The sequence below is a fragment of the Prinia subflava genome, chromosome 3 (genome assembly GCF_021018805.1).
Source record: "Prinia subflava isolate CZ2003 ecotype Zambia chromosome 3, Cam_Psub_1.2, whole genome shotgun sequence".
NCBI classification, from domain to species: Eukaryota; Metazoa; Chordata; class Aves; order Passeriformes; family Cisticolidae; genus Prinia; species Prinia subflava.
The window spans coordinates 95,651,749-95,671,389 of NC_086249.1; positions in this window are offsets into that span (position 1 = coordinate 95,651,749).

The following is a 19,641-nucleotide window of genomic DNA, read 5'->3' on the forward strand; positions in this document are numbered from 1 at the left end:
TCAAATAACAAGACAGATCAGAATGCCTTGCACATAAAATCAAGTAATTATGTTTATTTGAGGTGGAAAAGGGAAATCTGAAGATTCCTTTGAAAATTTCAGTATGCTAAAGATTTTTGCTTATTCTGTGATAAAGCTGGGCCTCCAGTGAGGATACCTGTCCCAATAGACTATATTGTCCTTATATATATGGAGATACTAATAGAGTTATAGTTACAGTATAGTAATACATATTATAATTAATTATTAATATATATATAAACATATATAAAAATATATATATAATATATATATATTCTATTATAGTATAATAAGTATAGTTATAGTTACATTACCAATTAATGTAATAATAGTCTCTTACCTTCAGCAGTTCCTGCCTGTGATGTGGTCACTAGGATTGTTTTTAATGCAGAAAGCTTTATGCTTATGTATATAAATATATAAACCTTTTTTTCCTTATTGTTTCATATCTCTACAGGAATCTCTGTAGTAGCAACTACCATAGTATCTGACTCTACCACATTTAATAACAAATATATCAACTTTCATAGAAAATCTTAAACATCAAGAAGATTTTTCAGTTAAGAATCTTTTACTTTTGTAAAATGTATTTTGAACAAAAAGTAATTGTTTTTTTAAAAACAATTGGTGACTATTTTTTGTGAAAATAATTTCTGAAATAGCCAACTCTTTCAGACTTCAGATTCTTGACACATATAATTAAAAAAAAAAAGTTTAAAATTAGTTAAATTTAAAAAAAATCCCCACTGGGTGTAGGAGGAGGGTTTAGGCTAATTTTCCTTTTGGCTCAGAGTCACAGAAAAATTTCTGGTAACAGTTAAATTGATTTCCAGGTTAACTGAATGGAGACTTTATGTTGCTACTGTTTTTAATCCTGAATGCTGACCTCAGTAAAAATAACAATTTCTCTTAGCAGCATTTTCAAGTGGTGCTTTACAGAAGTGCAACCCTTACATGCCTGACCAATGACATATGACACATCTTATTGAAAGATGTTTGCTTGTTCATTTGCTTGCTTGCTTCCAACATTTTAACACCCTGCATCTCTGACCGTTTATGTTGACTTTAGTCCTGCCATGAATTGTCAGAGGAAGACAAACCGTTGGAAATAGAAGATAGAATTCTTGCTTGGATAAGAAGAAAAAGAGAAAATTATAGAAGAAAGATGAAATGCAGAATTTGCATTTGAATGTTTAATATTTGACACATCAAAATCACCTTTTTCTTGACTTCTGCCATTTCCCTTCATATAAGGTTGAAACATTTCTTTTATTCCTTGCTTCAGGTCATTTGTATATATTTTCTTTGAAATGATTGGTGGAATCATTTAATACTGTTTAATTTATTTGTTTTGGAAAAAAGAAAAACAAAACAAAAAAAATCCAAAAAGGAATAAAAAAAAAAAATGAATAAAACACTATTTTTTATTTCTTTTACTAAAAAAAAAGAAAAAAACATTACAATTTTATACCAATTTATTATGCTTTATTGTTTTTCCAGCATTTTAATTTCTGTTATGCTTTATGAAAACTAGCACATCTCTACATTTCCTTCTGGGTGATTGAGTCAATTACAATTTCTCCACTGACCTCACTTGTGAAAGCTGCAGCATTCTTTCCTCGTGACCACTTTTATGGGATAGAGAGCATCAATTAAAAACCAAGAGCAGAGGGACAAAATAGCAGACGCAAACTTTGATTACTAAAGAATTCAAGCTGAAAGGTTTAGAATTTCATGGTCATTTAGAACAGTTTTGGTTCTGTCATAGAACAATTGCTCAGTAAATTTGAAACTGTTTTTCTCTTAATATGGATCACATAATAGGTTAGTTGTGTTTTGTTTCCTCTTTCTATTTTAAAATGACATTTTAAAAAAGATTTGCATATTTTGAAAACAAATGTCATGCTCCCTCTCTGCTACTTTCTCTCTTTTTCTGTCACAGTAAATATTTTATAATCACACAAGATATTATTGTATTGTCTAGTGAGTTACTGTCTCTGCCGGAGTTATTTTCATTTGTCCTTATAAACTCTGCTTGTAAAGTCAAAACAACTGAGAAAAACTCTTATTTATACTGATCATCTTTACAAATTTTAGAATGAAACTAATTTTATAATTTGATTAAGAATCAATTAACTTATTCACGGTAGGATTGTTCACTTAAAGTGGTTATTTTTGAGCCCCTTTTCAATGTGCAAAACTTTCATTTTTTAGCCTAGGTAACCATATATATCTGGCTGAAGCTGAATACAGGACACTTACTTATGCCTTTAGTTATTCCATGATTGATAATTCATCCTTTTGTGCAAAAAAAATGGAAAGAAAAATCCGTTTTCATTTTGGGTTGGTCCTACAAAGAAGTGACTTCTGAGAGATCAAAATGGCACCAAGTAATATAATGGTGTTACAGTCGACTGGTATGAATAACAGCATTTTAAAAATGTTATTTCCAGAAGGTTAATATTTCACAAGTAATTTCCACAGGAGTTCATGTTGTCACATAGTGAACTCTAAAATCCATTATACAAGTGGAAACACAGCACAGGAGTGGTAGGTCAGCCACCACCCTTCATGATAATCCCTTGACCAAGTAATGACTTGTGTACATATTCTTCTTGAACATAAAAAACTAACAGTTTAAAATTCTAAATAATAACAGGACTTTTTTCCAGCTTTGTTCCATGTCTCCATGTTAAGAAAATATCTCCTTCGTTCCATATTGGGATTTAATTTGGGATACTATGAAGCATGAAAATCCTCTCTCTACTGTGAAAGAATTATCCTTTCTATTTTTTTAACAGGCAAAAAGAAATTAAATGATAGCATTATTGTTACTCTAGACAACTTGCACCTCATCTGTTTCCCTAAAATTTCTCTAGTTTATTGAGTAGTTCAAAGACCTCCCCCTTTTTAATTTAGTTTACCTGATGACTTGGAATGGCTACCTAGTGCAGAGGCTAGATAGAGTTAGAGAATAAAGTAGATATTTATTAAAGATCTTCAACAGATACATCTTGGGCAGTGCAAAAGCCTCACAGAGGCTACACCCAAGATGGAAAATGGTCATGAGTTTTCCAGACTGATATGTTTGGTCTATTTGCATATCAGGGGTAATTGTCCAATTACAGCTTCAGGTAATGAAGTCATATTCCCCCAGTTTGCTCTTCCTCCCAATCCACTTTTGTTTGTGCTTTTCAGGGCCTGAGGCTGAGGATGACCTTGGTTCTTAGGCCTGGAAGGATTGTTTTGTCTGACCAAAATATGAAGAGTGCTTACAAACACTCTATATAGAGTTCAGAGTTAGACACTAATGCAGTACAGGATCTGAAAAATATACAAGCTAAAAACTTAAGGCATCACTCTCAAATGTTAGGTTTGTAGGAAAACCACAGAACACCTGGATTTCATGTTTGTGATCTCTTGTTCCTCCAATTATTTTAATACCAACCACAGGAAAATTATAAAATAGCATGTACGTGTCCATCCTGCACTATAGAAAGTGGACTACCACAAAGCCATCACTAACAAGTACTTATGTTATTATATTGATCTGTATTCAAGCTGTTACAAATTAATATGGCAATCAATTATATAGTCTCAATCAATATTATCTAGCAATGAATAACAGCAAAATCAAGGAGGTGTAGACTTTTCCATGGTAGCAAAACCCAGAAGGTATATTACAGGTTACTACAAATTTATTGTTCATGAATCAACTTTACCAGCAATAGAACAGCACGTGTCTTCAAGTATGTACAGCATGGGAAGTTCACAGAGACAGACTTAACTTTGGATAAAAACTTAGTCCTTTTCAAATTGTTGATCTACAATGGGACACAGGACATCATCACTTTGAACTGATGCCTTGGGGATCTAAAAATACGAAAGCTAAAGCTTAAGGCATCAAAACAGTCAATATATGCTGTTAATTTTTACTTTACACCTGTCACGAAGTTTTCTATTCTTTCAAACCCATTTTGTAATCTCAGATTATTTCCACCTTTTCAGAAAACAAGTTGTCATTACAATCCCTTGATTTTGTGCTTTTTACTGGTATCTGAGCATTTCTCTGGTTTCTAGGTAACCCAGCTCTACTTCAGAGAGGGCTCTTGTACTTTTCAAGTTTCTACCTCTCAGCCCTAATCCTGGGCTCAGAGCTTCCAGGCTGGGAGACAACTTCTCTACCACTTTTTTTTTCAGTTTACAGTTCCTTCTGTTCAGTACATTTGTCTTTCTAACAGGCTAAATTTAAGGCTACTTACATCAATCTTATTTTACATACTTAGTGACACCTCCCTATAAGTAAATAATTGACCTTCAGTTCAACATTTTAATTAGCATCTTTCACTCCCATGACCTAACATGCAACCTTAGGAAGTCTTAGCAAATAGTGCAAAAATCTATTATTTGAAAATGTAGACCCAGATTTGGTTTCTAAGCACTATAATTTATGGCTTTATTTTTTCAAACTGAAATCTAATTTTTAAAATAAAGCACTTCAAAACATATTCTATGAGTTTTTAATACTTTGTTGTGGAAAAGAGTGGTGTGATTCATTCAGTGTATTCTTACCTGGTATTTGAAGGGTAGGAGGTTGATTACTTGTTTAATGGATCTTTAATCATTCTGCATAGAAAACTTGAAGACATGTTCTGCTTGTTACTATATTAATGTCTTTCAAATGTATCTACTGCTTGTTCTGCATACACCACCTCCTCATTCCTTTCAACAAAATTCTGGGTAAACAGGAATTGTTGAGTATATAAAGCATGAAGCATATTAAAAGTAAAATGTCTTGCACTGCGTGTGAGTGAAAAGGTTCCTCAGAGTAGCTGAATGATAAGTTTGCTATATTCTGTATTCTCTTATATATGCATGACAGCTTCAGCTTTTGGTGGAACACTGGCTCATGCCAATGATTGTTCTATATTCTCCTCTAACATGTGTTCTCATGATAAGAAATGTGATAAGCACCAAAAAAAAGTTACTTTTCAATTTCTAATTTGATGGCAGGAAAACTAGGTTGGGATTATAACCACAGCCAGAAAAAAATTTGCATTTGGGACAGGGAGAAAAAGCTGTCTGGACCAGCAGCAGGGTTAGGATGAAGGAAAGCCTCTACTTTTAAATATCTACACCTTTTAGCAGCTGGGGTTTGTGAGGATTGTTTGTACCAGTAAGTGGCAGCTTGTCTCCAAACAGCACAAATGGCTGAAATGTTTTGTTATGAGTCTGTGAGATTTCTCAGAGAAGCAGATTGCCAGAGTACCCACACTCAAGGGTTTTGAATTATCAAGTCAAGAAAGATGCTGGAATGTCTACTGATGTCTACTGGTACACCTGCACCAGGTTCACCTCAAAGACCATGAAGCTGGGGCAACGTAAAGTCAGATGAGGACAGTAGGAAGAAGACACCAAAATTAGTGAAGATTAATCAGTCCTGTGAATTAAAAAGAACGCGAACTTGAATGTAGCTCTCATAAGGGAGTGATCTTACCACTTTAAGCTATTGCCCTCTAGAATTTCTGTTCAGGTTTGACCAGAAATTCTATTCCAGCAAAGAAAACTCATTAGAAGTGTCAACCAGACATGCTTGTCAGCAGCTTTTCTTTGAAAACACAACACATTCTAAATGAGAGACATTTCTGTTTTCAAATATCAGTAAGATCTCTGCACCTTTCCCCAAACAAAAAGGAATGTGCAAAATTACAGGGAATGAATGCTCAAGATGGCAGTGTGGTTTTCTTTTCTGATGAATTTTTCCCCTAGTAGTCACAGAGAATGATGTGGAACATATTTCTCACATGGTCTACCTGATAATTATACTGCATCCATAACAGTACACACAAATGGTATTGCATTATTCATGTGAAAAGCACATTTCTTGTCTTGCAGAGTACTAGCATTTATTTAAAAATACTATTCTTTCAATTATTTATCTCCTGTTGTTATGCTTCATCCTTATTAGTCCACAGAAATAAATCCAAGGACTGTCAGTGACAGTAGCAACACAGCAGCTAAGAACCAGGGGGTTCATTTTTGATTCAAAAGCACCATGTCAAACCACTGAATCAAAGAAAAAAAAAGGGCCATGTTTTCAGTAATGCCCCTGTTGAACAGAAGGTACCTTGGAACTGAAATTATCTGGCTAGAATTGACATGAACCTGTGAGCAGACATTTCATTCAAGGTTTAAGATCACTAACTAATCTTTTTCCTGCTGAGTTTGGCCCTAATCTTGTATTCTAGGCATGATGAGGAAGACTTACTCTGCATGTCCTCTCTGGGCAAGTTTTCTTACCCTCTGCAGTTGCCTAAGAAGTTAATAACAAGTTAATAACATGCTCTGTCCCAGAGCAAATGCAGAAATTTAACTCTTAGTCACTTGGAGCAGAACCCTGCCTGCAGTAATTCAGCACATTTTAATTGAAGTGAAGCAACATTTTAGGAGCTATTGATCCAGCATGGTATAACTAGGTGTCAAGAAAGAGCATTCACACAGAATTGGCCTCTTTATGCTACACGTTGGTGGTCTGAGCTAAACAGATTTATTTGATCTTCTTTCCCATAGCACATTTTGCTCTCTGACATTTTCACTTGTGGACTTTACACTGAGAAACTTCTGCTAGCACACTGACGGAGAATTTTGCAGGCTTTGATTTCTTCCTGCCATGAACTAAATAATAAGGTCATAACCTGATTCTTATCAGTCTCTTTCTTTTCTTAGACATAAAAATCTAACACATTTTCTATCTCTTTCATAAAAATATATATTGGAAATGTCCATAAAAGTTATCAAAAATATAATTGCATTTGCAAAAAGAAAAATATAAAGAAAGCAAAACCTAGCAATGGAAGTAGCATGAAGGAACAATGAACACTTTCTCTGATCTTTTGCCTTTTAGAGTTACCTGAGTAAAGACTGAGCAAAACTTTAAAATTTTATTTGTGTAGTTAATCCTTGTTTAATTAGAGCATGAATTCCACGGTGGCTGAAGATGACAATGAGACCATAAGAAGTGTTATTTCATTCTATAGTTAGGGATAATTGCAAATTTTGTTCCATTAATGTGGATTCTACCCTAGAAGAAGACTGAGAATGGCACATTTGTTGCATCTGCCATGTAACTATGGCTACAAGAAATTGCTCTGTTTATGGGTGATGTTTTTAAAAGCTATTTCTACCAATTTAAACAATATTTCTGAAAATGGAATGTTTTTAATAAGGGCTGGAAGTGCTCTAAATGAAAAAAGATTCATCTATATTAGTATTTTATCTTGTTTCAAATGTACTATTTGAAGCAAATCACTTGGTTTTCACGCTCACATTAGTACACATCACAGAGCAGTCTCAGAATGCACTATTTGGATTTCCTTGGGATGCAAGTAAAGCAGATGTTTTCCAGCAGCACACACAGAGCAATTCCTCTACTCATATCTGTCAAAAGAAGGCTGTAAACAGCAGTAGGAAAACTCTGTGATTCTGATAACATGAATGTCATGTCATTAGCACTAACATTTTGTTCTCCAGACAGTTTTATTGGTTGGCACTGATTTTCCTTACTGCCAGGTCAGAAGTAAAGCAGGCATGCAATTTCTTAATGGACCAGTCTAACTCCAAGGGAAGAATAACTGTGTCCTTATATGAATACATGGAAGTTTTAGCTTTGGCCATCTCCCAGTAACACAATGAGATTTGCTGATAATGGATTTTTCCCCTTTATCAGAAATCTGTACATTTGAATAATAGAGTACCTAGAAATAACTCCCCAGGCTTGGTCTAGGGGACTAACCACCTTCCATATAATGAAGCAACACTATTTCCCAAAAAAACCTCCTAAATCAAAACCAAACCAACTAGAATAGTGGTGCTGTTGCTATTGCTGGAAGTAATCACTCTTGTTTCTGTATTCATTATTCAAACATGTTTGTGTACTGGACAAATTCCTGAAATGATCCATGCTGATTATGTGCATAAGCTTTTTTTTTTCTTTCTTTCTTTTTTCTTTAGGAGAGGGAAAGGGTTGTGTTGGGATGAGTTGGTCTGGGTTTTTTGTTTTTCTCTTTTGGATAATTTTTATTTTCCTGATTTCTATTCTGATTTCTCCATGACTATTCTGTTCTGAATATATACCTGCAGTCACTAGCCACTGCCAAAACCTGGCACAAATCTATTTTTAAAAATACTATTGCTAAGTCCTTTATACTGCTGAGCACAAATGCATCCATCCTTCTGTGCAAACCTTTTATCACTCGCACAGTTTGACAAAGCCTGGGTAATTCTATAATGTATCTTCTAGTGCTAAGCCTAACCTTCTTAAGTTGTAAAAATAATAGTGTTTACTTATTTTGTAGAATGACACTTGAAACAGCTTTTTATCCTCAAGAAAATAGGTTTTCCAAAATACCTATTCTGTTGTTACTTACAAGAACTGGAGGTCTATTTTTCAGTAATTAAACGCTATTCACACAGAACTAACCAACTTTGAAGTATCTGACAGAAAGATAATTGTAAGGGTAGTTTGGCCCACTTGCAGTAATCTGGGAATTTTTTTTGAGGCTGTAATTAATCCAGTCACAATCCTCTGTGTTTTTCAAAATCAAGAAAGAAACATGGAGAAATCTTTCTCAGGTTTTTTCATCACTCAGAGAATGAGGTTTTCTTCTCTGTGAAAGAGAAGCAATAGCAGATTACTAGCACAAATGGAAGGATGTTTGAAGAATTGCCTTTCCATCAAAATACACTGAAGCTAAGTTGTTGAGCTTTGAAAGCTCCTGATACTCAACAAGGCTTAAGAGACAGAGTGTCTGAGGCTCAAATCAAAATCCCTATGTCACTTCTCATGAAAGAACTGAGGGAAAACACTGGCTTTCAGTTGTTTGTTTTTAGGTTGGAGGTGAACACTTCAAATATATTCCATTTTATGAAAATATAAGAATGTTCCTTTGCGTTGGTTTGGGTTTTTTTAGAGAGGCAGGGGTGAAAACAAAACAAAACAAAAAACAAAACAAAACACTCCAAAAAAATCAAAAGTTTCAAACCAACACTTTCTTGAAACAATGAAATGAAATACAGTTTTTATTCTCTGGCCAGTTCCGATATATGTAATTTATTTAGTGATGTTTTTGATTCATGAAAGAAATCTCCATATAAGGATTAGACCATTGAATCATCTTAGATTGCTATCTTTTGTTATTCTGCTCCTTAAAAAAAGCCATCCTTCATATGAAAAAAAAGTTCTGGGTGAAAATCAGAGCCTACAGCTGTCCAAAACAAGTACAGAAGAGCAAAGCTGAATAACAGACTCTAAATACAAAGGATGGTTACATTTCCTCTTTCTTTCAGACCTACAGAAATAAATAGATATAGAATTAGAGACAATTGCACTGTGATGATTTCATCTCTGTAGCAGACATTTAAGGTTGATATTGCAACAGTAACTCAAAAGATTTAAGTATAATATGATATTGTTGATATGTTATTGCTTTTTTAAGAAAGGGGAAAATGGCACTGCTTGCAAATAAATATAACTTAACAATCACCACAATCGAAATGGTCAGAGTAAATAAAAATGTGATTATCTTTCAACAGCTGTAACAACAGACAAACACATAAACCACAGTTCATTGGAGAAAATTACATTTTCTTCATTGGCAAATCACCTGCAAAACCACAACACATATTATAAAAGAGTTTGTTGGGTTTTTTTTCTGGGAAAATTATGATAGCTACTTCTACACCAGCTGTTTGATACCTTCCCTCCTTGCAAATTAACTACACATATGGCTAAAGCCTTCCTTTTCCCAAATTTACATATGTGAATGATGAACTTCCCACCCTCAAGTGACATCTCTATTTACTTATTATTGTGCTTATAACAACCTGATATTGACACAAAAGTGGAGACTCTTTTGGATTTGGTTTTGTAGCAATAAAAGAAGAAAATATTTTTTCTGCTTCAAAGGGCACAGCAACACATGTTGGAAGAACAGAAAATAATAGAATAACAGCAGCAATGAACAAGGAATTGCACTGGCTGTGTAATCATGTGCATTTGTGTTGAATACTTAAACATACAGACATACATATATATACAGGTATATATAGGTATATGTACATATTTAACTCTTTTTCTGTGGTAACTATAATTACATGTCATTCATAAGGGTCAAACATGAGCAGAATAATGAGTGGAGACCTCTCTGCAAACAGGGTTTCATGCAAAATTCACATTTGACTAAGGAGGTAAAATCGAGTGATTCAGGCTGACAGCATTCACCAGAACTCAACTGTAAAAAATATATTTAGTAGACCATGTAAACTAGCATTAGAAATAGAGTTATGATAGATAACACTAGACAAGAAAATAATAGAAGCCAAGTTTGGGTAAACCTGTATCTAAGGTTAGCAGGAGAATGGAAGATGTAAGTTAAGAGAACTGTGTCCAGTTCTGGGCATCTCACTAGAAGAAAGGCATTGAAGGGCTGAAACATGTCCAGGGAAGGGCAACAGAGCTGGGGAAGAGTCTGGAGCACAGGTCTGATGAGGAGCAGCTGAGGGAGCTGGGGCTGTTCATCCTGGAGAAAGGGAGGCTCTGGGGGACCTTATTGTTCTCTACAACTGCCTGAAAGGAGGGTGTGGAGGAGAGTGGAGAGACAGAGACAGAACAGGAGGAAATGGCCTCATGGTAAGACAGTGGAGGGTTAGGTAGGATATATGGGAAAAAATCTTCCCTGAAAGAGTGGTTAAATTTTGGAATAGGCTGCCCATGGTGGTGGTGGAGCCACCATTGCTGGAAGTGTTCAAAACTGAGTAGACGTGACGGTTCTCGATATGGTTTAGTGAGTATGGTGATATTCAATCAAAAGCTTGACTCCATGATCTTGGAGGTCTTTTCCAGCCTTGGTGATTCCATGTGGACAACTGTGAATTGTTCACATGGCTGTTATTGTTTCCTCCAAATAAAAAATTCAATCTGCAGAATTAATATCTTTATAGCATTCAGGACTTCTGAAGAGTGTGTGTGAACCAATGGAGCAGGAGCCAAAGAGATGGATTTTCAGGGAAAATTGTAGTGTCAACAGAGACAGAAAGAACCCCACAAAAAGGTAAACTGAGAACTATTTAAATAAATAACATCAGTAGTTTATTTTTCGCAATGATGTATTTAACTTCTTCAAGAGGTCTCCAGTATAAAAAGTGAGGGGAGGTTAGAGGTTGGGAGGCTAGAGGTCTGAGAGGGTTCAAGCAGCTATAGAAACAATATTGAAAAAATGATCAAGACAATATCAGTCCTCTCCTAGCATCAGAGAGAAAGACTGGAGGGAGGACTTACATCAGACATGTAAAAGAGATACATATATTATTTAATGAGGACTTCCCTTTTATTTATGAAAATAAAATCATGATGTACAGTTTCATTAAGGCAGAAACTACTTCTGATGTGGATTATGTGAGATTCTCTGTTGTGGGACCAAAAGTTAAGGCTACCCTGTGTGTGTATCCAAGAATGCAGACAGGCGTATGTGCTCCTTAGTGATCCCATAAATATTTTTGAATCAAATTTAAGAGTTAGAATGCATGCATTAGAATTTACAGCTGATGATTGAAATGATTGAAATTTACTGAGATAGCTCTAATTTTTTTTTTGCTTAATAACACTTCAGACATGACCCGAGTGTAAAAAATGAGTTCAATTACTTTTACATCTGGAGGTCCTAGTCCAAAACTGAACAAATGAAACAATTGTAATTTGTAGTTTCCTGTATTACTTGACATAAAAATCCTCTGACCGTTGTATCAGTCAAAAATGCTTTAAGGAAGATGTCATTTATTGCCAGTTAAATATTCTAGGCCTTGTAAAATATTTAGGAGAGCACCAGTAGATGCACTGCAGCACTCACTTTCCCACCAGGTCCCTTCTGTTCAGGCATGCAGAGAGAAACTCCCCAAGCGGAACAGACCTGAGAGCACAAAAAATATGTAGAACTAATGAGTAAGATAGAAATTAATGCTGTGACCCACTGCCAGTGAGATTGCCATGGAGCCTTTGATAGCCAGGAAGTCAGCTGGGAAAGAACTCCCCTGGAGATATGCTGAGACTTGGTAATGCTAAACTGCCAGCTTTGAATTCTACCTATTTGTTCCACAATATATTTCATGTCTGTATTTTTCCCCTTGAATCTGTAAGGACCCAAATACCCTCTCAGCAACTGTATGTATTTGTGGTTTTGTGTTTTTCTATTATGTCAGGCTTCAGCCTGCACACTCACACTGCAACTATCATTTTATCACCAAAACTGAGCCACACTTAAAGAGCTTTGTGGCATCAAACTAAACCTTTGATCACCAGGACCTCAATTATGGTAGTAAGGATTGCATCAAGGTTTTTTGAAATCCAGAAAACAGATTTTTGCTGAAAGTAATTTTTTCTTAAAAGAGAAATTTCCTTTTCTGATACTCTTTGTTGTTGTTCACTGTAATTCCTACAAAAACTCAGTAATTTCCCACTCTTCTCTCTCAGCAGTAACTTCTCCATCTCTCAAAAGCTTAACACTTAAATTTGGAGCGCTTTAGCAAGAAACAAGTAAAAAAAAGACAGTGTCTTTCTGTAGCTGCAAATTCATTCTGCCTGATGTAAATCTTTCCCAATTTCTAAACTGTCTTTTCCTCCATTTTTAATTTTGCTGCTAATGCATTTTCCTTAAATCCATCACATTCTGTGTTATGAATAGAATTATGATCTCTTCTTCTTTTAATTTTGATTGGTTCAATTCTAAGCAGCAAATGATGAAAAACATTTAGACAAGCCTGTCCACAATTGTAGTTTCCTAAGCATGTTAAATGAAATTATGGCGTACTTCCTGTTATTTCATCACTTATCACTTCTGGTCTCTTCTAGCAAAGTTGTTCTGCTTCATTCCAATTTACTTTGCTTTATTTCAAATGCTCTTCCCTGGAGTTTTGTGTTCTATTCTTCAAAAAAAACCCTCCACCCACCCAAAAAACAAAAACAAAAACAAAAACAAAACAAAACAAAACAAAACAAAACAAAAACAAACAAAAAACCCCAAAACCCAACAAACCAAAACCAAGAAAACAAACAAAGACAAGGAAAAAAATATCACTTCTATGTTCCATGCTCCCTTAATGAAAATATAAAGTTATGTGCACTACTGGGTAAATACACAAACAAACAAGAAAACACTTTGATAAAGTTACTTTGGGATATATAGGTGGAATAATGCCAAAGTAGAAAGGGTTCTTCACTAAAAAAAATGAGAAAGAAACTATAACTGGAAGAAATATTTACTGCTTCTTTATCAGTAGCAGGTGGTGAGATAAGAGAAACAAGGAAATAGTTACCATGTGGGCCTGTGCACTGTGCCTTCCAGATGTGAGTAAATGATCTGAAGGAGCAGTTTGTTCTCTCTTTCTGCTTCCCTCCTGCACAGAATTGCATTTCATCAGCCAGTGGACAGTCACAAAGACAACTCATTGAAATAACCCAGGGAAATTTTGAGAAGACTGTGACTTCCACAATGACATGAATCAGAAGCAGCAGAGAAGGACATGAGACTCCTGAAAATTACCACAGAGAAACCAAATCTGATTTGTCAAAGTAAGGAAGAATAATGATCTGCTCTCCATCACTGATCTAGAAAGGTTCTTTCAAATACATAGAGTTTCATAGTCAAAGCATTTGTTCTTTGCTTTAGCCATTTCTTTCAATACTAGTTGTTTGGGGTTTTTTTACTAGTCATGACACACCATCCTATAGCCCAAAAGTTAATTGAAAAAAACCAGAAAGTTATATAATGCAAACAAGAGGTTAAGTACCTGTGTCAGCTGAAATTGTGCCACTTTCTCCTAAGAAGCTATTCTTCCATCAATTTCTGTTTCAAAACTAATCTCCAGGAGGCCTTGAGCTGTGCTATTAAGATAGCATAAATTATGTCTTGTATGAAGAATGCATACACTTTAGGAGTAAAAATGGAATTATACAAAGGGGGCACATGCCCATCAGAAATTTCCAGACTGAGATTTTGAGGGGTAATTAGGAATGCCCTCGTACTGCTTTGTGACCACAAACTGGGAGGGATTGAATTACTTTGTGCCAGTAAATCTCACGGTGCCAAATGCCCCAGTAACTTCTGGCTTTCTTACAGGCAGGCATGAGCATGCAAAGTGTTTTGCATATACCCTTCATGTCTGCTGCCTTATTTAAACTGAATTCAGTTTCATTAAATTGAGTTAAACAAAATTGCTTACTTTATACTGCTAATTTATAGGTTGGCTTAAGGATGGGATGAGATGGAAGAGGATCAGTAGGAGAATAGAAATAGGAGAAAAATCTACAGGGTTTTTGCTTTTCAAAAATTGGCTGTTGGGGACATTGTTTCATTCTTTTTCTTGTATCCTATCTGCGAGAGGAAAAGAACATGTTTTGTTCAAAGTAATGTCCACAATGCTTTCTAAAAACAAAATATTTTTTCACAAATATATTTTATGGGTTGGTGTGAGCTAGAATGTCATTCATTCATCAAAAATAAACCTGAAGGGAATACACTTGCCCACATTACTTTTGTTTTAAAGTTGCATTGTTTTTTGGGGTTTTTATTTGATGGTGGTGAGTTTGAGGGGGTTTTTTGTTTCTTTTCATATTATTTTGGCATGGTTTGTATTAAAAAGACACCTTTAAAAGTAATCTTATATTCTCTCAATTCTTTTTTTGTGCACAAAAGGCATAACTAGCACTGTGTAAACTGAGTGCTTCTACCTCTGTCAGTTATGTGAAGAATGCAGGTGCATGTAAACAACTCTAACCTCACTGAAGGGTTAGTGCCTCACTTCATCTGTGTGTTGGAGTCCAGGCTGAATAATGAATGTGCTGCATTTTACTGCTGTTCCAAAAGTGAGGTTTGTTATAGAAGTACAAAGGAATTTCAGAGAAACCACATATCACTGTTACAAGGCTTACTAAGACCACTGATTGCTTAAGTTTGATTATGTGTGTGCTGCTTAACTTTTTAAATATATTGTTGAGCAGAACAGCAATTCAGAGACATTACATATTATATGTGTTCAGTTTGAAAATGATTTAGTGCTTGGAGGTCTTGTAAGAGGTAGCCAATGCGCTTGAACTCTGCTTGGCAGAGGAGAAAACAAAAAACCTTAATTCAATTATGTAATATTTAGACATTAACTCAAGAAGAGTATCTCCCAAAAGACTCTTTTAATGTCTGTGTCCAGGAAGCCCTAGCAGAGAAGACTGCATTAAGAGAGATGTAGTCATTTGAACACTGGCTTAAAGGTTATTCCTGCTGTTTACAGAGTCTCATGGTACCTCTCTTTCTTCAGAAGTATTCTATTGCCTTAATAAAGCAATTAAACAGCAAAGGGTGCTTTTTACCACTTAGGCACTAAGTTTGGAGTTTGCCTGCAATTAAATGTGAGTAGGAGGAGCACAGGCTATGGTGGGTACCAGCCATTTGCAGCTGTCCAACATCTGCTCACACCATCCAGCCTGCAATCCTTGTTGCACACTCACATGCTCCCCTCCAAATGCAAATCTGTAGCTGCAGCCAATTTAAAGAAGCAAGGTTCACCATGACAGATTTCTTGTTGTGGTTTCTCACTGGATTTCAAGAAACTAGGTATTGCCACATGTCAATTAATTTTCAGTAGAGAGTTTGAGTATTGCAATTTTCAAATGCTTAACAAAGACATTTGGAAAAAAATATTTCATTTTCAGTAATATTTAGCTTTTAAAAAAAAATTCTATTGCTCATTTCAAAGCAAGCCTCCAAGACCCAATATAAGAACAGCAGAATTTCCCTGTCTCTTCTTCTGCTTCATAATTTATATCAACAAATATTTCATAGTATAAATAGCTTAACTTAGTCAATCTTGATATAGACAATATTTGAGGAAAATTCTTATCACATAGAGCAAAACAGATTGGTTTTAGGCCATTGGTATGTCTCTTATTAATGATGGCAAAGAGATTTTGCAAAGATTTATTACTTAGAATGATTAAGTTGTTTATAAGAAACTCTTTTATAATGTAAATATGCATATTTACATTTCTAAAACCAGTTTTTCTTGTGTATTTTTACATACTATTTTAAATATACTCTTTTTACGAGCCTGCAAGTTTTTTGTAAAAGGAAGTACAGATCATGAACAGTATCTTTGTAAACCTGGTTGAAAAGCTGAACAACATTCGTGAGTTGTTTCCAATATTTCACATTTATAGAAACAGAACAATTTGACAAACTTACTTCTTGCACCTACCTTCCACAGTGCTCCTGTAGTTGAATCAGTCATGTTTTGTCTTCTATGGGAAAGCACTATGGGAGAGAAAAAAGTCATCAAGATTACAGGAATAAGAGTGTTATAAGGTAAAAGACCCTTCTCCAAATGCTGTGAGGCTTCCAGTAGCCTATTTCATTAGATTAAATTATTTTTAGAAGACAGTGGCTACTTCTGGAAACCTGGTTACCTATTATGTATAATGAACTTTACATTCCTCTGCCCAGTGTCCAGTCATTTAAACTTGGGGGCGTTTGCTGTGACTTGCTACTACTGGCACTATAAGGGAAAATATAAAGTTAAAAAGGGCCACATAAAGCAAAAAAAGTTTTAGAATTGAGCCAGTAAATAACAAATTCCCTTTATTGTGTGTATTCTCCAGTAGATAGTGAGAGAAATACGCAGCTGTTAGACAGCATGACTTTGTTGAAGCTAGCTCTGAATTATTTGCCTTATTTATTTAATTTGAGAATGGTTAAAATAACAACATTTAAAAATTAGGACCCAGTATACACAGATTTATAGCTGTCTTCTAATAAATGCACAATTTGCATACAAGATTGTGTGTTCTCTAAGCAACTGAGATTCATATTCACTCAGACAAGATCCAAAACACCAGCCTGTTTAAATATGCCACATTAAAAGAAAATGCTGCTGACAGCAATTCCTCTTGTAGCTTGGTATATGAAATTGTGAGGAGTGACAAGGAAATGATCTCTATGGTGAAAAAAATTAAATTAAAATAAAATTACTATGAAGAAAAGAAATCCAAGGGAATATTTTTTATGAAAATCCTAAGAAAAAACCAGATCTTTATTCCTTCAATTACATAAAAGGTTTATCTATTTATGTCTGAGCAATTTTGCAATCACAGAAAACAAATTGTTTAGCTAATAAAACAATCACCCTTTCCAGATGAGACTTGTTCAGTAGTTGTCATTTAATCTGCAAATAAAGCTCCTGGATTGTTATGATGCTGTATTCAGTGATATCAAATTACTTCAATAGTGATTTTTATCTCCAGATCCTTACAGATATTAGTCTCTTCTATTTAAACCTTCTCTCCATTATTAGGGGAATAACAATATGACTGTGATATGGTATTTTTCAAACTGAGAGGTAGCCATTCAACTATTATTCTGTTGAAATTGTTCAACATTCTTGTTTAGATAATAACAGATTTGTTTAAAGTGGCTCTTTCCAAAGTGTAGTTTGGTGATGAGAATTGAACAAACTCATGGCCACACTATATCTTGGACTGAACAATGTAGTGAAGGGCAGTTTTAATTTATTCCCAGATTATCTACTCTGACACTGAACCAGGTGTATTTTATTACATAAAGAGTCATTACACAATTGGTGGATCTGGATTTTTTTTGATTTGGATTTTTTTGCTTGTGTTTTTTTCAGGAGGGAATTTAATAAACATTGCACAGCTGGGGTTGAGGGGAGTACAATAATTTTCTTCTCAGTCATTTTTACTGATATTCTGCACCCTGAGTTTAGGTTTCTGGATGGAAGTGTCAGTTATGCTCCTGCATATCTATCCTCTCCTTACTGCCAGTGGAGGTCTAATCACGGCTGTCAATAGATCCCAGAGGAAAATGTTCATCTATATACAGGTGGATACCTAAAGAACCACTTAACCAGGTGTCTTTTGAATACACTGAGTACCTCTTTCACTAACAGTATCTGAGGTGTAAAGACTGTACCCACTTGTACCCATGCCTACACTGATGATACCTAAATCCAACTTTCCACGTGTGAGGGTGAAATTCAAAGCTGGAAGATTTATCTGTAATCAGATAAACTCTTCCTCATCAGAACACCTGCAAGTCCACAAAGTCTCCTCACCACTATCCTAGTGATGGTACCAGTTAGGACGATACTTCAGTTTTCAGTGGCATTTACACCATTAAACACTGCAGAAGCAATTTAAAACAAAATTTCATTTACCACACTTATCTAGAATGTATTATTATACAATAAATTGTTACACTCAAAACAAAGCAAATTATTTAAAACATTTATCAGTGTGTCATCCATTGTTAAATAAACTAAAAGTATTTGAACATGTAAATACTGATTAAATGAACCATGTTTCACATCTATCATAATCAACAATCTTTTATTTCCAGTAAGAAATCTGTATTTCTTTTTATGTTTTAATACATGGTAGTAATTATTCTTATAGTCTAGGTAGGTAATTTCCATAGGTATGTTTCACTCAAATGAATTATGTTGATTTACATTTAGATAAATTCTTTACTTTGACTGCAATAAATTTTCAGTCTAAATTTCAGCAATCTAAATTCTGTTTTGGCAAGTGATAATAATCTAACATACAGTTTCGTCTGATATTTTTCAATCAAGTAATTGAGAACTAAAAATTTACATATTTATGGATAAACTGCTAATTAATATCTGTTCTTCACAGATGTAACTTCAACACAGGAGATATTTAGTGCTATTTTTTTCCAGCATTTTAGAGGAAGTAAAATGCATCTATTGCTTGGATACAAGTCTAAGTATTCTAATGAAAATTGGTGCATCTTAGTATATCTTTTTTATTCTTAATAAGAAATGGAAAAGACATTGGAAAGGCTGCAGTCAAAATAGAAATCACCAATATTGTTAATGCTGACATGGAATAAATAAATCTTTATTTTAATTTCGTTAAAGAAAAACTTCAATATGAAGTCAAAATCAAGCTGTTATAAAATTTCCTGAGAAAATGTTTTAAGTCTTGAAAACTTCTGTCTAGAAAAAAAAATTCTGCTCATGTAGATTTTGTACATGTGATGTATAATCCTGGAATACTAGAAGAGATCACACAAGTAATTTATGTTAACTTGACTCTGCATTTGATGTGTATATGAGGAAAAGAAAAAAAATCATTTTAATCATTTCATAAAGTTATTATAGAGGGTTTTCTTGCCTGTATTTATAAACAGTTGAATAACCAAGGTTTTTCTTAAATATGGTTTCAATAGGATTTAAAAGTACATATCAAAATAATCTACTGCCTTTACTTATAAAAGTTACAGAAATGGATTCCTTTCGATATCTAATCAATTTAAGTTTCATACATGATAATGCCTAGGTCTTTAATTCTCTGAAAAACTCATTATTTTCAAATTACACACACAAAAGAAATGGAGGATTGCTAAGTTGGCAACTATCTGGGGAAAATGTTGCTTTATATAGTCAATACAAGAATTACGTTTTTCAGTGGTAATGCATGTCTATCTTAAAAAATAAAGGAAAAGGATTCTCATGTACATATGTCCATATTTATTTTTAAAT